This window comes from Rhagoletis zephyria, unplaced genomic scaffold, assembly GCF_001687245.7.
Source record: "Rhagoletis zephyria isolate East Lansing unplaced genomic scaffold, Rhagoletis_zephyria_1.1 Rzeph_scaffold_00037, whole genome shotgun sequence".
NCBI lineage: Eukaryota > Metazoa > Arthropoda > Insecta > Diptera > Tephritidae > Rhagoletis > Rhagoletis zephyria.
Genome location: NW_016157121.1, coordinates 624,474 through 637,567, shown reverse-complemented (window position 1 = coordinate 637,567; position 13,094 = coordinate 624,474). Strand labels below are relative to the sequence as shown.

General features: G+C 36.8%; 1 protein-coding gene across 8 annotated transcripts in view; it reads right to left on the bottom strand.

Annotated features, from left to right (window-relative positions):
- Positions 1–13,094, bottom strand: part of Sulf1 (Extracellular sulfatase Sulf1) — a 217,055-nt gene that overhangs the window by 102,728 nt on the left and 101,233 nt on the right. For 7 of the 8 annotated variants that reach the window (XR_001847960.1, XR_001847963.1, XR_001847971.1 and 4 more), the window contains one exon: positions 505–561. The exons of the other annotated variant lie outside the window; for it this stretch is intronic. The gene's annotated coding sequence lies outside the window, so the exon portion shown is untranslated. The remainder of the gene's footprint in view (positions 1–504; positions 562–13,094) is intronic. 8 annotated transcript variants of the gene reach the window in all.

The window sequence follows — 13,094 nt, the reverse complement described above, 5'->3', positions numbered from 1 at the left end:
CAGTTGTTGCTTGCCCGTCAAGCCTTTCAATTTAGCTGCGTCAGGCTGTTGTTGGCGGCAGCCAAGAAAATCAGGAAGTCAACTTTGCTGGCAGCCTAAATGAAAATGAGCTGCTGTTGATTTTGTGAGAATAAAATAAGGCAAATTAAAGAAGTTTGTTGTACCTTTCTTTTTTTACGCTAACTACTGGCGAATTGTGTGACTTATGCGATGACTGACCCAAAATAAAATAGTGTTTAAAAAGCGAACAGGCTGCTAACTAAATTGGATATTTACTGACAAACTTGTATCGTGAGTAAGCAGTCTAATCAGTCGAGTTCCAGAACGTAGACGATGGGCCCAAGAGAGATGTTAATAGGTTCTATAAATGAGTACATGTCACACAAACTTGAAAGGCTAGATGATTTTGAAAACAACCGAAAGCACGTTTTACTTTGGTTTATTACCTATTTAAACGATACATAATTTTTAATAAAAAAATAAATGCAAGTATAAGTCACTTACCAATTTTGTTAGTTAACTATTGCGGTTTAGATAGTATGAAGATATTAATTATCAAATCTGAAAAAAAAAACAGAAAATAAATGTTATAAAGTTATTATTAAGTTTTATTGTCTATAACGATCCATAACGAATATAAATATATACAAAATATTAAATAAAATAATAATAATGTATAGTATATAATATTGAATATATATGGCGCATTCAACCTCAAATCGGACACCACTTATCTTTTGCATTTCCGCTTTTTTCATTATTGGTTATGTTATAGTACCAATTGACCAATGCCTTCCTGATATTTGTAATTTTTTTTTTTCGTCCAGCCGTTTTCGAGATATCTAATACTGAAAAAAGGTTCCACTTTTTAAATTTCCATAAAATGTTCCGATTCGAACCTTGTTTTTTGAATTTTTTTTTAAAACCCTTTTGGAATATAAAATCGAAAAAAATTACAAATCCGTATTTATAAAAAATTTATGTAATAATTCCAGATTTTTAATGTAAAATGTGTTTTTTCAAAACACGCATTTTATATAAAAAAAATTCTAATTTTATAGAAAAACTGTTTTCAAAATTTATTCGACATTATAGTTCAAAAATGTTTCGAAAACGAAAAGTTAGGGTATTTTTTTATTGTCACTGTCATGTATCTCCGAGGGACTTCAGACCAATCAGTCTCTCCTTTTTCTTATTGAAGACTATTGAGACTTATTGACTTCCATATAAGAAACAGGATTCATCGAGAGCGATTGAGCCTCTCTCAATAGGCCTATCTAAAGGGTAGATCCGTAGAATCTGCCTTGCACACAATTGTCAAAGTCATAGAGGAGCAAATATTTTGATATCGAGAAAGCTTTAAATAATGTGTTATCTGGGGTGATAATAAGAGCTCTGACTAAGCTCGGAGTCGAGAACTACTTAGTTACGCTCATCTCTCGCATACTGCACGACAGAACTGTCACAGTGGAATGGGACAATGCCTCTGGCTAGCGTAAAGTAAGCAGAGTCACTCCGCAGGGACTTTTCTCTACATAGTCGTGATAAACGATGTCCTGGAAGAGCTGGAAAGGAGAGGATGCTAGGTTACTGCCTACGGGGATGATGTGGCACACATTGCCAGAGGAAAGTTCTTGGACACTCTGTATGATCTTCTGCATGGTACCTGAACTTGGTCATAAATTGGTCTTCTAGCTGCGCACTTGCTATAAATCCTGGAAAAACGGAACTCAAACTATTCGCCAGGAGGTATAAAGTGCCTCATGACCAGTTTCCCTCAATAGGGGGTGTTTCGATTGTTTTTTCTGACAGAGTGAAGTTCTTTGGCTGGATCCTGGACAGCAAGTTATCATAGAAGCAAAATATTGAGGAGCTAGTAAAAAAGGCATCGATGGCTCTTTACTGCTGTAAAAATGTTATGGGGAAGAGATGGAGCCTCTTCCCAAGAGTGTTATACTCGCTATATGAAACCATAATCAAGCCAATCATGTTATATGGTTTCATTGTCTGATGGAATTCACTGGAAAAATCTACTCTTGTTAGGAAGCTAGAGCGCTTGCATTGGGCGGCCCTCGTTGGAATCACCGGAGTGCTCCGGACCACTTCAACTCTAGCGCTAAATGCTATACTCAGCGTTGCATATTTATGCAATAAATCATTGGGAATAAAAGGCAAATGGCAAATGACTAAATATCTATAATTGCCTGAGTGCAAGCATGTCAACTGTAATATAGTAAGCCCATTTGGAAATGATTGCAAGTATAATTTCTTCCATCATTTTCTACAAAATAGAGTTCAAGAAAGCAAAAGCAATTCAACGATCAACCGATGCGAACAGAGAAGAAAAAATACATAAATGGCATGAAAAGTCAAACAAGACTAAAACAATCATAACAATTGCTATACTAGTACATCCAGAGTTGACCAACAATCTTCGAAGAATTGTTGCAGCAACAAAGAGCAAATGGCGGCTGCAATGATTGAAGCTATTTTGAATTTCAATTAAAATTGCAGAAAAACTGGACAACAATTGTGAGAGATATAGAAAACGAATGAAATAAAGATAAACAGCAAAGTAAAAGACGTCAAGTACAAGTGCTTGAAAATGAGGCAATCGCACACAAAACAGGCCACACAATGCGAAAAGGAAAGGAACCCAATGGATGGATGGAGGCAGCAAATGCCATGACAAACGGCCAACAGCTACACAGCAGCATCATTCGACTTGTAAATACCTACATACACATACATATATTGTTTGTAGGGCAGCTTTGTTGGTTGCAACTTGCAATTACTCGTAAGAAACACCAAATCTCCTGACAATCGAATAATCGCACTGATATCAAGCAAGCAGTAGACGGCGCATTGCGCTCTTAGAGCTCAGCGGGCTAATGCCGTATAGACGGCGGCACAAAGGAGATGTATACAGAGCAGTGACGGAGCGACAGATCTTGTAAATAATAGAAGAAGAAATTTAATTCCAAAGACATCACGCTGCAACTTGACGATTGCAGCAGACTTACAGACAGATAAATAGACGAACAGGCGGACGGGCGAACCAGAAGTAGACATACAAGATTTGCGCGTCTCTTTTTTTTTCTGTGCTTGCATCTGGCCCCCATTCGCACTTACTTCACGCGCTTTAAAGTGTCTAGTCCACAATGCTGCACCAACGCAGACAGCAGAGTTTCATGCAACCAAAGAAAAATATCCAAGTATTGGCCCTTTGGCTTGGTCGTCGCCTGACGCTCCACCACCTAACTGGCTAGCTAGCTAGCGATCTGCCTGGTTGGCTGGATGACCGAAAGTAAGAGATAGATGTGAGAAATTCGCACACGCCTCGAGCAACGCATTAAAATTCTACTTTAGATTTCGCACGCTGTGTGAATCGCGCGAAAATTACAAAATTGCAGCATCCTCTGGTAAAAATTTACAACGTGTCGTCCAACTCTAACATAACTGCATATGCATATATGTATGTACATATGCCTACAATACACAAATTCCCAAGTACAAATATTTAAGCTCGTGCGAAAGTTGAGTGTTAATGCGAAATTTCCCTTTTAACTTAATTGCAGAAATATCTTCCTCTGTACTGAACGCACGTGCATATATTGGTATTGTTAGAGGTAAGAGTCTTGCTTTCTTTCGGGCATTTGTGTTTTTGCTCATTATTCTCCTAAATGGCATCTAATTTGCTAAGCTCAAAGAAAATAATTTCACCACATAAAACCACTGTGTTTGCAATTCTACGTATCATCACCTAGAGGTATTTGTGAAAACTAACAGATTTATTGTACTATCTATTCTGCACAAGACCTCGTCTAATTTTAAAGTCCGCAGAAAGTGCAGTGAATGGTTTAGGGCAGAAAATATATGTATGTGTCCATACGAGTACTTTAGCCAGTCCTTTATTTTAACCCCCTGTCCTTTATAATTTTTTTCAAAATAAAGGACGCCTTTTGTCCTTTATTTCTTAAACTGTCCTTTAAATCAGCTCGCATTTTTCAGAGGTAAACTTTTAAACACAGAATATGAAATATAAAAATATCCCTTATAAAATATAATGAAAACCTTCGCCAGTTTGGCTCGCACCCCACTTAAGGGTTTCTACATAATCGGTAATCTTTGTACAATCTATAAGCACAGAGAAAGTTGTGCCCAGGATCGTGTTGCATGCTGAGTTTCCACTTCCACTGAAAAATAAAAATAAACCCCTTGCTGCACAGAGGTTAAAAACTGGCATTTAGTGTTCGTAATTCACTGGAGCCTTCATCTTTTTCACTTAATTTGATTATTTTGCCTGAGCCAGATTTGTGGATTTTTATTTAATTATATTAAATTTTTTAGTATAAAATATAGAAAAAGTAGCAATTTTGAAGAAAATGTATTCTCCTGTTCCAGTGAATAAGTGTTACAAAGCAAACACTAGTTGAAAACTATTGTATGGTTTTCCCAAACGAAAAAATTACACAAAAATTGGAAATGTTTTAAAAAATGTTCACCAAAATAAATATTTTTTTTTAGTTTTTAGTAAAAATTGGTTGAAAAATGAAGGCTCCGGTGAATAATAATAATAATAATAATAGTTTGGCGCTTACACATATGTTAGTGTTTGGCGTGCGCCTTGATGTTGTCACACAAAGCGGGGGGACCTACAGTTTTACGCCGACTCCGAACGGCGATTGTACATATATTTATGAGAAGCTGTTTTTCATGGCAGAAATACACTCGGAGGTTTGCCATTGCCTTTGGTTAAAATGGTCTCCGTAATATACTGTACATATACGTGATTTTTGGTATGCCTACAGTGTTCTCTATTGGGGAGATGTGGGTGGTTGGAGCTTTCTATTACTCAGCTTTGCAATTAGCCTCGGTTATTTGATATCCACATAAGTTGAATTACATTATTCTGGGCTAACCCATTCAGAGATTTGCGGCATTCAGTAAGGAACTTTGTATTGCCAATGTGCAACTTTAAAGCTTACAAAGCTGCCTGACTGTCCGCTGATATTAAGACTCGATTCCTGTCTGTAGGTTTTAAGCAAGGCTTCATCCTGCCTCCTAAATACCCAACACTTCCGCTTGATATGCACTGCGGTGGCCTGGGACCAGAAAAATTTATTTGACACAGTTAAGTAGAGTAAACTCCCCTATCGATTCTTCTTTCAAGCTTGCAGCTAAATACATATCTCAATTCCGCTAAGTTTTTTAATAACGTTATCATCAGCTAGAGCTCCACAAGAAAGTATGAGTCGCACTTTAGCCATGCACAACCAATAGATGGCTAGTAATGATTTCGGTTTGATATGGTGTGCTCAACGTTAGCAAATCGACCTGGGGGAATCTGGCCAAACTTTCACCTAGCTATACAAAGTCTTAGCGCCGAACAGACAGGATCGTGTTTAGTAGCATGTTGTGAGATAACTTTTGAATGATGAATAATGAAAAGTATGAGTTTGCCGAAAAATGAAGTCCTGGAAGTTGGATTTAATGAACTCGGATTATCGCCTTCATTGCGATACTACTGCTTTGAGTCTTTTTCTACCGAAACTGCTAGAATTTTCCCTATTAGCAGGTTGCTGCGTAGGTTCAAATAAATTGTTTGTAGGTTTAAGATATAGAAATATATGCTGAACCTCAGGTTTTCCATGGGCAGGAATAATATTCGTAGTTTGTACAAGCTGAGCTGAGAGGTATGTTTTTGTGACGGAGATGGAATCGACTGAAAAGTTATAAGGGATGCCATAACCGACTTGGCTACCTTCGAAAGTTATAAATTCATCAACATCATTTTTTTCCGGACGAAAATACTGCCTAAAGTTACGAGGTAAATTGGTTAATATGTTGCAAAGTTTGGCACCTGTTTTCGATCCGGGTTCTTAACTTGATGTTCTCTTTCGTTCAGTACAAAGAAAAGGATGATTCAAGTTCTCCGTTTTGTTAGTCCATATGGGCCTCAATACGGGACGCAAATTTTATTCATCGCTTTACAAAAATTTGGTTGCTATTTGAGGCACAAATCATGAGCTTATCTGGAGTTCATAGCATTGGGCTGTAACTCCAAACTCTAATGGAACGAACAAGCGACAGAACAATGTATGGGATGGCGACTGTGGTTGGGCACGAATAAGATTACGGTTAAATTAAGGTTAAGACTAAGATTAAGGCTGGGGTGATAAAGATTAAGTTGAGGATTACGATTAAGGTTAAGAATATTATTAAGATTAAGATTAAGATTCAGATTCAGATTAGGGTAAAGGTAAAGATTAAAATTAAAATTAAGATTAAGAATAAGTTTGAGATTAAGATTAAAACTAAAGCTCAACTTTAGGTTAAAATTTAAATGAGGATTAATATAGAGTTTAAGTTAAAAAATAATATTAAGGTTAAGTTAAGTTAATGATTAAGATTAAGGTTAGGATTGAAATTAAGATTAAGATTAATATTAAGAGTAAGATTAAAATTAAGGCTAAGTTTAAAATGAGGGTTAAGATTACGATTAAGAATAAGACTAAGATTTTGAGTACAACTAAGTCTAATACATAATAAGATTAAGTAAAATATTAAGATTAAGACTAAGATTAAGATTGAGACTAAGATTAAGAATCGGACTAAGATTAACGTTCTTTAAACTTAACTAGTTAAAAAAAATAAATAAATTAGAAAGGCATTTCCAATACCTATTTGTCCTTGAAAAACAAATAAAAATTTGGATTTTTATTCTAAAAAATTTTCTCTCTCATTTGGTACCCATGTTGTTAGTCCACATCGCGCTGAATTTTTTAAATAATTTTCAAAGAGAGAAAACCTAAAAACGCAGTTTTACTATATTTGGCACACAAATTCGTGAGTATATTGTATGTTTCGTTTGTTTTGAAATTGGTCTTTGAAATTTTTTTCAGCATTGTGTTTTCTTCAGCGTATTTTTTTAGTTTTACCAGTGTTTTCAGTGTTTCATTTTACAGTGACCATTTGTCTGCACATACGAAAATATTTGCATACAAATTAGCTGAAAATCCTACACATCCAATGCCCTCATTTTGTAGTAAATTGCTTTTCAAAAGAGTGCAGAGCCAAAACGAATTCTAACTGCTACATATAATTAAAAGTAATTAGCATTTAAATAATGAATTTAGCTGGCTTTCAAATTGGCTCAACGCAAATGTGGTATCTTTATCTATTTTAAATAATTAATACTTCAATCTATTTGATAAATGTTTAACTAGGTACTTTTGCATACTCCCAACTTTCATTCGAAATAAACATTAAAAAGTTAGCCAGTCAATTTTATTTTTTATTTATTTTTTTTGATTTTGCTCATGAATATTCAATTCAGAGCACTTTGACCTGATTCTCTATTGCCCTAGCGGAAGGCATGAACTCAGCACGAAACACTAACTAGCAAACACAAATAAAAACCCATACAAATAAACAGTTATCCTGCAACATATTAAGCCTTACGTGCTGTTGTTCATACATCAGAAGTAACAGTAAAAAAATAGAAAATAAATACACAACGTAAAACTGAAAAAGGATAATGCGGAAGAAGCACTGGTTTAACTAAAAATAAAAAACGTTAATGACTTGAATTTCGCCAAACGAAATCAGTGCACAGACAGAATATACAAACATACATATGAACATTTGTATGTATGGAAGTGGGATTATATAGCACGTATGTATGTACATATATAAACGGTTAAGTGCACAAAAAATGCATACACAATTGCTCAGACTACTTAGCACACATACGAAGCACCTACTTTTTTTTTGGTGGAGCAAAGCCACTCCCACTGAATTGCGCTACTTAATATACGAGTACCTATGAGCCATGAATACTAAATTAGTTTTTGCAAAAAAAATTTAAAACTCCTCGAATTTTTTTTTGTGTGTGCTCATTTCAAGTACTACATACATATGTGCATATGCAACAATGCGTATTTAGCACAAATCCCTTTAGAGAGGAAGATATGAAAGCTATAGTTGGAGCTCAACGGAATATGTACCATATTTTATTTTTTGTTTTGCTTTAGATTTTTACTCTTATTGCCTTTTCATAATTGAACTTTTTTCAGCATAAGACCGTACTTGGCACAATTTTGTGAAACAAGGATTTAAATATGTAGCTAGAAAATATTATTGTGAATAAAATCTCTAAAGAAGTATGATTAAGGAACTCAAAGCTGATAAGTTAATAAGTAGTACATGTACATATGCATTTGTTTATTGGGGGTTGGTGCATTGCGCAAGCATCAAGTGGCACATAGAAGCGGTCCTAGTTTAACCTGCTTAAGGAAGACTCCTATCCCCACGGCACTGCCATCGATCATTACTTGGAGAGGCGTTTGTCCGCACTATGGAGATTTTGCAAGATTTAAGCCACAGTGTCAATGTTTGACGTTCAGTTCAGGGAGACAACAGTATCTAAATATTTTATGAACGGGTTTGTCCAGACAGCTTGGTAACCAATTCAAAGCTCCATTTCCTTCAGTTTTTCAGAGTTGAGATAAATACCGCTTCCGTCTTTCCTTCGGTCAAGTTCCGCCTAAAACTATTTAACCAATCTTGAATTAAGCTGACTTTGCGCAAATGGTATCCGGCTGCTTCGCTACAGCGAGATCGTCCTCGATACCTATTTACTATGTACATATTTTAGCGCCTTCGGGTAACTTAATTCTAAATACTCATACAGACATGACATTCTGCAATTGTGGACCAAAAACGGATGCCTGAGGAACATCGCTGGTTATGTTTTCTTTTTTTTTTTTTGTATCGAGGTTTTTTGTCTATCTAGACGTTTCTAGCATAAAGGTTTAAAACCGCCCTACCGACTGAGGTGCGCGTCGAACCGTCGAACAGACCACGCATGGACCGAAATACCGGATATGCGAAATTACTGCATATGCGGATGATATTTTCCGTTGTGGGGCTTAGTATCCACGCGGAAAATACAGATCAGGTACTTATCAACAGGAAATATAAGGTTCCAAAAGGTTTCAAAGGTTCGAAATTGTATTTAGATAAGAACTTAGAAAATATGTTCCAAAAAAAGTAAAAATCACAACTTATACGTATACGTAACGTATACGTCCCGTAGCACCATACTAAATCATCTAACATGTTTACTCGCAGACTTTAACTTAAACATCATATTATTTAAAAATTATTAAATATTGGCGTGGAATACTTTCTACAGTATTCTTTTTGAATATATATATATATTAATTTCTTTATGTATATAACAGTTCTAGAACGAATTTCGAGTGCACCAATAGAAATTTTTAAATTTGGAATTTTTATTTCGCAAATTATCGTCATCTCATATTCAATGTAAATTTTTCCATGGCACACTAGTTTCATTACTCTAGATTGGTTTGCTTTGGCAAGAAGACCATTTTCATCGTTTAATGTTAAAATTTTGAAGTAATTTAAACTTTTAAAATGGAAAAAAATACAAAATAGCTGCGACAGATATTCTGCAGGCAGCGATTTTTTTTTAATTTGGTGGCACACTCTTGAAACTTCACAGGTATGTCATATATGATCCCAACTTTCATTGCCTTTAACATGAACATTCTGTTTAAAAACTTCCCAAAGTTATTTAAAAAAAAAATATGATTTTTTCGAGTTACAATGAAAAAAACTAAAATAGACAATGAACTATAGAGGTCGAAGGCTGGCGTGAGGGCAAGAGGAGTGCCAGCTCGGTGAATGTCTATACAGGCGGATCGAAGATGAAGAAGGGCTTAGGGACGGCAATCCTATGCGCAGAGCTCGTTCTCAACAAATCTTATAAGCTGCCGCACTACTAAAACATTTTCCAGGCAGAAAGAAGTGTTGGCCAAAAGGAGAGCAACGTAGCAAATGAGCATGAACCTAGTAAATAGACAGGTGAATCTCTGTAAGGACAGGCAGGCTGCGATAAAGGCGCTACTACCGATCAGTACTTCCTCTAGAAGTGTGGCGGAGTGCAGGACAGCTCTGCATTTGCTACATGCTGGTACTGTTGTACATCTGTACTGAGTTCCGGGGCACGCCGGCGTCGCGTGCAAGGAGAAGGCCGACAGGCTTGCAATGAAGGCGCTTTGTCGGAAACTATGATGACATAGGAGGAGCCGATTTTCCTCCAAGCGATTAAATGAGAGCTCAGACTGTCCATGATACAAGGAGTAAAGGATTATGTGCAGAGCATATAATATAAAGCTCACGAAATGTCCCTTAAGAGGTAGGATGCTAGGCTATTGGTCGATGTTCGAAAGGGACATTGCCTGCTGTAATCGCACGCTCTTAAGCTGACTCTGAACGAAGATAAGATCTGTAGGAGATGCAAAACTAAAGAGAACACATATCCTCTGCGAGTGTCCCGTCCTTAGCAGTTCTAGGAGCAGAATTTCTGCCTAATCCGGAAGCCATCGCAAAGGTAGGGTACAACATGGTGTTCCAGTTTTCCAAGAGGACTGCGATGTTCTTTAATATTGCTCCTGGTACTCAGTGATTAGCTGCCAAATGTCTGGCAACGCTATGAACCTAATGTTCTTTGTAAAGCCACGCATTGGGTAGCAAGCTTATCTAAAGGCATAAACAGACGGCAGCGTTGATCCGGCTCAGCTCGTCCGGCATTGGGTAGCAAGCTTATCTAAAAGCATAAACAGACGGCAGCGTTGATCCGGCTCAGCTCGTCTATTAACTGCAGTTGATCCGGATTAAGTCCGATTTAGTCCAGATCAATGCTGCCGTCTGTTTAAGCTTTAACCTAGCTTGTAATAAGTTCCTAGTCTTGAAATCATTTGCTTACTGTTATATTTTCATTCCGCGTACCTGAATACTAGCTTGTACAGCTCTTTGCACTAACGCCTTTTTGTCCCGCTTTTCTTCTCCTCAAGAACCCGTCTACCCTCCCTGCTCTTCCACCGTTATCAGTCAATCGTCTGTATTTGCATCAAACTAATTTTGAACTTTGATAATTAAAATATCAGTTTGCACTTAGCATTACCATGCTACTTACATGTGTATGTACATGCCCAAACTTTAGAGCTGTGGTTGGTTATTGCATCCAAAGTCAAATTAACCTTTGGCCTCTATTTTCTACTAATTGAGTATAAAACCTGTTTGACTTCTATCTTCTTCATTAGATGGAAAAGTGCTTGCAATACGCTTACAGCATTTTGCATCTTGCAGAGAAAAACAAAACGAACAATGCTGCAAAAGTTACATGCAACGAGCGCAGTCAGTCAATGTTGCAACAATAGTTGTGTGAGTATATAGCTTCTGATCCGCTTGCGGCTTTTGTTGCTGTTCATTCATAACCATTTTATTCTGAACTCGTATTGACGTTTATTGTTTTTTTCTGTTGCTCATGTTGTTATGCAAAGCTAGTCTCTCTCTCCCCACTCGCGTATCCTAGAACCCACTGTTGTCTAGCCAAACTTTTTCTGCCTCGAGTTGCACATTTCGTTGAAAGTTGAAGTGCAACTGTTTTGCGCAACTCAGCATGCAGAGGAAGAGGACCGCAGTAAACCCACTGTGACTGCAATTTGCACTTGAAAAACTTTTTATGCTCCACCACCCCCTCCGCCGAGAGCTGTTAAAAAGTGCCAGCTAGCGAACTTTTTGCGTGCCAACGGAAATTTGGGCAATTAAAGGAGCATGCCAAAACTCATCTAATGACACACCCGCACCGATGTATTCCCAATTACTTTTAGGTACGCACTTAGATATGTATGTACTCGTATTTATGTACCTCCATCTCTTACCTAGAAACTTCGGTGCATTTGCCATTCATTGCAAGCTTTGTTTGCTATGGTGTTTCGCTTATTTCTGCACTTGAATGGCTCAAACTTTTGCGCAAACTTTGTAAAAAAATGTTCTCAATTCAAGATTTTGCTTCTGTGTAAGTTCTTTCAATTACATATCCTTGTACATCCGCGTGTATTTATGTACATATGTATGTCTGCTTGTTTTTACAGATTTTATGCTCTTAAAGTTGTGTTGTTGTTTGAAGTGCGCTTATCCAAGTTTATGGAGCTCTTTTAAGGCAATAATGAGCGCGTCTGAGTGTGCGCCCTCCAGAAAATTTATTTTGTACATTAATCAAGGTCCACCTTTAAACGAGCTCTATTAAGTGGCCTCAAACTAGATTACTTTAAAATTTAATTTAATTTAATTTAATTTAAAGTTTAAATTCAATGTTGTGGCTGGAAAATTTTTATAATGCAGAAAGGAAGAATATTAGTGCTGCACTATGAGCTAAATTAAATTTTTTTTTGTCTAAAATGTAATATACCGAAAAAGAATAGAGCGATCCCAAAAATCGGTTGTCCAAATAAAGCTGGAGGTATACAGATTAAATGAAGAATTCAACATTCTTTATTGTAAGGGGTGAAAGCCACTTTATATGCAAGGTGTAACTACTCCTGTAATCTCTTTTGGAAATTCTTGAATTTGACAGACATTTGTAAAGTACCTGCGCTTGCCACGACTAACATCCACTTAAGCGTTTTCCACGTTAGGGCTGCATTTAAAACAAAGTATCTAATGTTTCCATTCAAAAACATAATTTATATATTGCCTTCAAGCGAACAAAATTTGGTAGGTCAACTCAGACCATCATCATATTTAGACTTTAGGCCCAACCACCAATTTTGTGCCCATGGTGCGATGTGCGCTTTATGGCCGATTTTCCGTTCTTTTAGAATCGAGTTTCAGTTCTTCCGGAACCGTTTTTCCGTTCTTTTGGAATCGAATTTCGGTTTCTTTAGAACCGTTTTTCGGTACTTTTAAGAACCGGACCGATCGGTTCTCTAAAGCACCCGGTTCTCCGGTTCCGCGTATTCGGTTCTGCACGTCGCTACTTGCTATTGTCTTTTGGATATATACCATTTGGAAAATTTCCGTATCTTGCCACAATAATGACAACATTTTTCGACAACTTTATTTGTATACTCGTATGAATGCTGTTACGAATACACTCTACTTGATTTAATACTAACGGGTGATTTTTTTGAGGTTAGGATTTTCATGCATTAGTATTTGACAGATCACGTGGGATTTCAGACATGGTGTCAAAGAGAAAGATGCTCAGTATGCTTTGA